We start from the raw sequence: 7785 nt of genomic DNA, 5'->3' as shown, positions 1-7785 counted from the left end.
GAGGATCTGCCTCTTGGCCGTCACTGCCTGCTCCTTTGCAGCACCCTAACGTTTCACTCCAGCACCTCAGCACCGCCTCCGATGCCGTGGGGACCGAGCACAGAGGAGCGATCCACAACAGGGCAGCAGGAGGGGGCTGCTCTGCAGCCCTCTTTCAGCCCGCTTTGAAGCCCTCCTGCTTAAACTCTCAAGGATGTTTACACAAAAGCGTCTTTGAAAACCAAAAACTACGTAAAAAGAAAGCCACCTGAGGTGACTTACACTCTGCCCCATCATCCAGGCCATTAATTAAGGAAGATGTTAAACAGGATCGGACCCAGTACTGACCCCTGGGCGACACCGCTAGTTACTTGCCTCGCGCTAGACTTGGTGCCACTGAGCAGCACCCTCCGGGCCCGGCCGTTCAGCCCGTTTCAGTCCCGCTCGCTGTCGGCTCATCCAGCCCATTTCTGTTCGAGTGACTTGAACTCCGTATTTAAAAAGAAGAGATTGCAAGATGGGCATACGCAAGCACACAGCTTTCAAAATCCCGAGACATAAACCTCCCACACTGGGTATTTCCCAACACCTACAGAGAAGAATGAATGATATACGCAAGGCCAACAAGTGTTTTTAATTCTGGCTTTGGCTTTTCTGCCTGTTGGTACCAAATGTGTGTTGTTTTTGCCAGGCGATCCCAACAGCTGAACAGGGATGAAAGCTCTTCCTCGAGGGGCCTGTGGGCAGACGGGCTAGCCGGCAGAGCTGTCCAAGTCTCTGGAAGGTCCCTCTGAGCTCTTCCTGGCCAGAGGCAGTACTGGGAGGAGGGACAGGGTGCGCTGCTGGTGCCCTTTGTGCAGCTTGGTCCCTGCTGGGGGCAGTTTTGGTGCTTCCTGGATTCTTCGTCCTCCTCCTCTCCGGCACTGCAGGAGTCAGATGCTGTGCCCCTCCCCCATCCAGGGTCACAATCTGCCCCCGTCACCACCGCAGCGCCCTGAGTATTTGTCCGACGTGCATCTCTGGGGCGCCGAAACCCTCCTCCTCCTCCTCCCTGCTGAGGGGTCATAGTCTGTGGTGTCCACAAACCGGCTGCAGAAATCATGGCCCCGTCGCGGGGATCTGCTCCGCTCTCTCTGCCTCGGCAGAGTTTGCTCCTGAGCAGCCCTGCGTGTGGGAGCCCACTTGGAGCTGCCGTTGGAGGGCCCTGGACCTCCGTCATCCCTTGAGGCTCCGTCACGGCGTGGAGGACTTGCTCTCCACCTCCTCCTCCTCCTTGCTGAGCGGTGGCAGTCTGTGACCTCCACAAAGCGGCTGCGGAGATCGTAGCCCTGCCGCAGGGATCTGCTCCGCTCTCTCTGCATTGGCAGGGTTGGCTCCCGAGCAGCACTGGGTGTGGGAGCCAACTGGGAGCTGCCGTTGGAGGGCCCTGGAGCTCCGTCATCCCTTGGGGCTCCGTCACGACGTGGAGGACTTGCTCTCCACCTCCTCCTCCTCCTTGCTGAGCGGTGGCAGTCTGTGACCTCCACAAAGCGGCTGCGGAGATCGTAGCCCTGCCGCAGGGATCTGCTCCGCTCTCTCTGCATTGGCAGGGTTGGCTCCCGAGCAGCACTGGGTGTGGGAGCCGACTGGGAGCTGCCGTTGGAGGGCCCTGGAGCTGCGTCATCCCTGGGAGCGCTGTCACAACTTGGAGGACCAGTTCTCCTCCTCCCTGCTGCGTGGTCATAGTCCGTGGCGTCCACGAACCAGCTGCGGAGATCATTGCGCCACTGCGGGGATCTGCTCCGGGCCCTCTCCCTGGCACCGTTCCTCTGGCAGCGGGAAGAAGGGCTGAGTCCACGCTCGTCTTTATTGCTGTCTTCTCGCATGGTGTGCAGCACATGGTCAAATGGTTGACAGCAGACCCGGCACGCAGCTTTCCTTCTGGACACCAGCCTCATACAGCCGCAGAAGAAGCGGTGCAAGCAGAAGCCAATGTAGGAGGCAATGTTGAGCCTGCCTGGCCAGGTGGGGCACGGCCAGCCTGCAGATGCCTCCCGTGCACCTGCCCGGGTTAGCTGGCTGGTGCTGGCTGTTGCGGAGGAGGCGCTGTCCTCTGGAGAGCCCTCCATGCCCACTGCCATGTCCTGCAAAGAGAGAGTGAAAAGGTCCTGCCCTTTGCTCCTGAAAGGACCAGAAAAGTGGGGAACCCCCAGGAGCTGTGTGAGGGGACAGCTAAGGGCCTCCCAAAGGCTCTCCCGGAGGGCTGCAAAGGCAGAAGGGCCAAAGGCAGACAAACGGGGTGGATCTAGGCGGGATGCTTTGAGAGGGAGCCGCGTTGTGGCTGTGAAGAAAGCTGCAGCGTGGGAGGGAAAAGAGAGTAATGCCAAGATCCCAGAAAGAAATCCACTGTCCACATCTGGTGCCCTGACCCACCTCCCCAGAGTTACCTTAGTCCTGCGAGGCAGGCCCTGTGGTCCCACAGAACCCGCCTGCTCGCTGTCAGCCCCCCACTGACTGAGGAAGGAACGGGCATATGATGGTGCCGGTGAGGAAGAAGCCCTTTCTCCTGTTTTCAAATCAGAGCGCCTGGAGAAAAAAAGAGTGGTCTCCGTTTAAGGCTGTTCTTGCAGCCTCCCCTGGCGTTCAGTCATCTTCTTGGAGCGGTTTCTATGGCAGAGAGAAGACGCTACCAAGACTACCAATGGGAAATTCGACTGGGGTCTTCCCACCAGGTCTACCCCTGTCAGAGCAAGTCCTCGTCTTTACACCCCCTACGGCCTCCATTTCATAGAATCGTAGAATCATAAAACGGCTTGGGTCCGAAGGGACCTTAAAGATCATCTAGTTCCAACTCCTCTGCCATGGGCAGGGATACCTTCCACTAGATCAGGTTGCTCAAAGCCCCATCCAACCCGGCCTTGACCACTTCCAGGGAGGGGGCATCCACAACTTCTCTGGGCAACCTCTTCCAGTGTCTCACCACCCTCACCGTAAACAATTTCTTCCTAATATCTAATCTACATCTTCCCTCTTTCAGTTCAAAACCGTTACCCCTCGTCCTATCACTACACTCCCTGATAAATAGTCCCTCCCCATCTTTCCTGTCGGAATTGCCTCTAAGTATTCTTCTCTACATTAGCCAGCTTCAGAGAGCAGGCAAGTAGCAGTTCACAGCAGGGCAGGAGCCTAAAGCCCAGCTAGGAGAGAGAAAGACTGACGGGGGGTAGTTCACATTTGACAGCACCGAATAATGCAGGTAGTAACTGTCTCCTGTGACAGAAAGAGAAACACTCCGGAGGATGAGAAGAAGAACAGCAAAGCCGGGAAAAGGAAACGTATTCTGAACACATTTTAAATCTTGTTATTACCTGACATAAAACAGCAAATAGGCTTGCTGCCTGAGAACTGTATCGATGCCACGACCATCCACAGACGAATCGTTCATCTCGTACCACAGTCCATTGCTGGCCTGTAAAAAAGGGCAACGATATCTGGAGATGAACTGCATGGTTTCTCAACGATAACCCAGGCAGAAAGCAACAGAACCAAGAGTACGCTAAAACAAATCCAATGCAGCTGGTAAGGAGACCTTCTCCCCCAAAGCCTTGGCTGCCAGTAACACTGCTGTGAAAGCGTGTCTTCCCCAGCACACGTTTTTCCCCTGCTAGGAAGGAAGTTGCTCTTTACCTTTGTGTAGCAGAAATAGTGTCCTGCATCACAGCTGCCACCGCTATGCACCAGGACAGCATACAAGGCGTAGAGGAGCGGTTCTCCAGCTGCCTGAGATGTGTATGGCCGAAGATCCAAGTACTCGGGATACTCCACCACCTACGGAGAGACCAAGAGGGCTCAGAAATCATCCTGAAATACTACATGAAATAGCCTTCAACATGTAATGGTTTGGGTGGCAGGAAACTGTCCCCGGCCAAAGCAGCTCTGTCGGAGCGGAGTACATGCTTGTCTTCCCACGGGACCTCTCCTCTCCCCTCCCCAGAAGGGAACACGAAAAACTCAACCTGAACAGCTTGTGAAAGAGCGTACTGCTTTGGGAAATCTCCTGCTCCGGGAAGAGAAAGTTGCGCTCCACTGGCGTACACACCTTGCTGATCTTCCTGCCGGTGAACTCGTCAAACCTTTTCAGACACACCGTGAGAACCTTGGGCACACGGTGGATTGTAAACCTCTTGGAGGCGGCAACCATCTTGTCACACCTTGAAACCAAGCACAGAGCCAAGTGCTGAAATGCACCCTTTTTCCCACCCAGAAAGCCAGACAAGCTTTCATGTCTCGCACATCCTTACCCTATTTTAAGGCTCTTCAGTTGCATAAGGACATATTAAACCAAACAGCTGCGTGTCATGATCGTGCGTTGAACATACGTGAAAAGATGACTTATGCTCGATGACATGCAGCACCTTCACGCAGGATCTAATATTAATATGTCGATGGCAATCATCTTACTTGCTACATTTAAAGCAGTTTTCGCCGTCCAGCTGCTCGGGTTTCACAAAGTCCTCCAGAGCTGCGGTGACAGATGAGGCTGCCTGGAGGAGTGAGAAAGGAGAGCAGTGAGCTCGGGGAAACGCCCTCGCGCAAACACTTCCTAGGAGCTGACAAGGCAGCCCAGGTACCTGAGGCTGAGGAGACCCACTGTGAACCCGCCAGCAGTGTCCAGAAGGAGGCAGAAAGCGGGTATTATGCTGAACATTTCCCTCCTTTCCCAGGGATTCCTGGGGCACTCAAGAGCTACCTCCCTGTGGCACCGCACAGTTCAGCTACCGATGGTGTGCAGGGTCATCAATAATGAAACCAATACAACCCATCAGCCTGGGAGCCAGACGGGTGTTGAGGCAGGGCAGAGGGAAGAAGGATGAGAGTACGTCAAGGGTGCGGAGAGGATAATGCGTGCTTGTCCAGCTTAAAGCCAGCACCTACAGGGGGACCGCTGCCACGGCCTCCCCAGAAGGACACAGTCCGTTCCACCTCCCACCCGCCACTCAGCTCTCTTTTGTTCACAGCCTGTGTTTTTCCGCCCCCTGTGTTTATTCTGGGAAGCTACAGGGGCCTTGGGACGTCTTGAATCACAGCTACAAACCCTCTTACTTTTATATCCAAAGGGACATCCAGGAAGGCCTCGTAGGAATCGGAAACCGCTTTGCAGCTCAAGCATGTGACTGGAAGGCCAATGGAAATGCTCAGCGATAAGGGAAGTGGACTGGCTGTGCCGGTTTACGTCCTCCATACCTACTACGCCAGTCACACGACCAGCTGTTTATCACAGGCAGACAGAAGGGCACAGACAATTCCAAGGAGAGCAATAGTCATGGGAAAGTACCTCTGGATCTCAGAAAGCCCCCAAATATTTGATGGACGATGGTAGTTGCTTGAGAAGAGATGTCCCAGCTGGAAACAAATGGTAGTTGGAGCTCAGAAGTAGGGCAGAGAGTTATCTCCCCCAAGAGTTTTGCTTTGTCTGAAAACCCTGGGTGTAGGGTTTCCTTGATGGGAGTACATCAAGGAGTCCACAGGGCTCAGGAACATTGAAAAGGTAATTTGCTCGTGCTTACTTGCTGCTTCCACTCAGACAAGCTCTCTGCATGGCATCGACAGTATAGCGTAAGAACTCATGGGCGTCTTCCTGCATGCCATGCCGGAAATGTTCTCCTATTCCTAAGAAAGAAGAGGTTAATAGCTCTCCCCTCCAAGAAGGGAAGAAAACCTGTGAAAGCACCTGAAATGACTTACGTGTGAGGACACGGACGACAGGCCAAGGCTGGATGGCACTGGCTGAGAAATGCAGGACCTTGTTAACGTGCGCCTCCATTACGCACATCATGCAGAAGCCTTGCTGACGACCTAAAGAGGGAGGGAGGGAGGGAAGGAAGCTTCTCAGGTGAGCAAAATATCCCTAGCCATGGGAAACCTCGTGGAGGTCTTGACGTTATAAGAACAGTCTCCACTCCTCTTCTCCCAAGGTGCCAGCATCCCAACAAGCCCGGGACATTTTAGTGCATAGAAAACTTTCTTCAGAGAGATGCTAAACTGACAGAAGTTTTCTGTGCAACGAGCAAAGAGAGTTGAACTTGCGGGAGTAGGGACCGAGACCCGGGGCTAGAAAGAGGTGCCTTTCTGAAGATGAGCACACCTAGACACGACAAGCGTCTCCTAGGCTTGAGTGTTCAAAGAACACCAACTCGGGGGGGGTTGGAAAGAAGGGCTGCTTTTCTCCTTAAATCAAATTCCAGATGCTGGGAATCCTTGGGATCAGTGCCCAGCTGATGTGCAAGGAGACGTTCCTAAAAGGACTCACAGGACCGGCTGTGCTCCCGAGAGAGCAGGTAGTTGGCCAGAGGGGGTGTGTACGTCAGGCACTGCAGGACGGAGTTGAGGAAGCACGTATTGCCCAGGTTGTGGAGTCCCGCTCCAGGTCTCTGTCTTTGCTGCCAGGCCATGCAAATCTTCTCCGGGGGAAAGAGGATCCTTTGTGGCGGAGCCATTCCCTCGGCAAGGACTGCAGGGAAATGACATTTGAAAAGAGAGGAGACGATATTGTTGCACGAAAGCGTATTTAAAAGTCAAGTTGTCTACAGGAGCGCGCAGAAGAACCAGCTCCAACCTCCAACACAGAACCATTGGAGGAAGCCTATCACTGCCGTTGACAATTACTGGTCAAGAAGCGGTTTTGGAAAATACTCTGTTCCCCCGCTGCCTTTGCCGAAAGGCCAATGAACCCACGCTGATTTCTGTGCCTTGCGCTACCTTCCTTTCCCCCTAGAGTCATGAATTGGATTATCAGGTCAAGCCTTCCCTTTTCCTGACTGTAACCTGGTGAAAACAAGCAAGTACCTAGCACAGAAAGTAACCCTACTGATGTCAGAACTTTCTACGAGCAACGTCATCTTTCAAAGTCTTGTACATAGTGGCAGAGGAGTGATAAAATGCGTTTTCCTGTGTCTAATCGAAAACACCTGGGTAAGTCTGGCTGCTACCAGGAAACGCCCCAGAATTCACTCGAGGCTGCCAGCACATCAACGTTCAGGGATGGAGCACCAGCCACGTCCGTTGCCTTTGGGGATTCACAAAGTCCAAGCCTGCTGGTGAAGTCGTTACTCACAGGAGTCGTTCCCCATTGCCGCCATTGCTCCTCTCACGAACAGAGGGGACAGCTTTGGATGACAAAGGATGTCAGGACGCACTCCAGAAAGAGATCAGTGCCAATCCCGTCACCTGATGGCAAAGAAATAACTGTAGCTCAACAAAAGGATTAAAAAAAAACCCCAAACACAACCCACAGAACAGCATCCACCATCAAAAGTGTTTCAGTGGTACTGAAACTGGAGCGGAAGTGCTGCAGAGCTGCAGGCTGATGGGCCTAGTGTCCCTGTCACAGGACTCCGATTGACCAAGGCCCTTTTGAAAGACTGCATTGCGTGTCACCTTCTCCGAAGAGGACCTGCTGCTGATCTGTGGCTAGCGTTAGCGGCAGAGCCCTCTGGCTCTCCAGCTCACGTCTTCCCACCTTGTATGCAGGGGTGACCAGCTTTCGGCCACTACTTTAACGGCTGCCTTTGCTGTGCTCCTTTTCTGTCTCCCTTCCTACCACGTCAGTCAGGGTGGGCTTCTTGGCATTCTAGGCTGAGCCCAAGGCCTCAGACTACACTACCACCCCCGCTACTTACCTATCCTAGCATACGGTAAAGAAATAAGAATTAGCAAATAGGAACTCTACCCACAGCGCATATCTGGCCAGCCTACAGAGGTGTAAATAGCTCAGCCTAGAGCTCTAGAAGGTATAGACCAGCCTATACTTTTATCCCAGTCTACCTA

The sequence above is a fragment of the Aptenodytes patagonicus genome, unplaced genomic scaffold, assembly GCF_965638725.1.
Source record: "Aptenodytes patagonicus unplaced genomic scaffold, bAptPat1.pri.cur scaffold_67, whole genome shotgun sequence".
NCBI classification, from domain to species: Eukaryota; Metazoa; Chordata; class Aves; order Sphenisciformes; family Spheniscidae; genus Aptenodytes; species Aptenodytes patagonicus.
Note: the sequence above shows the minus strand (reverse complement) of the source record.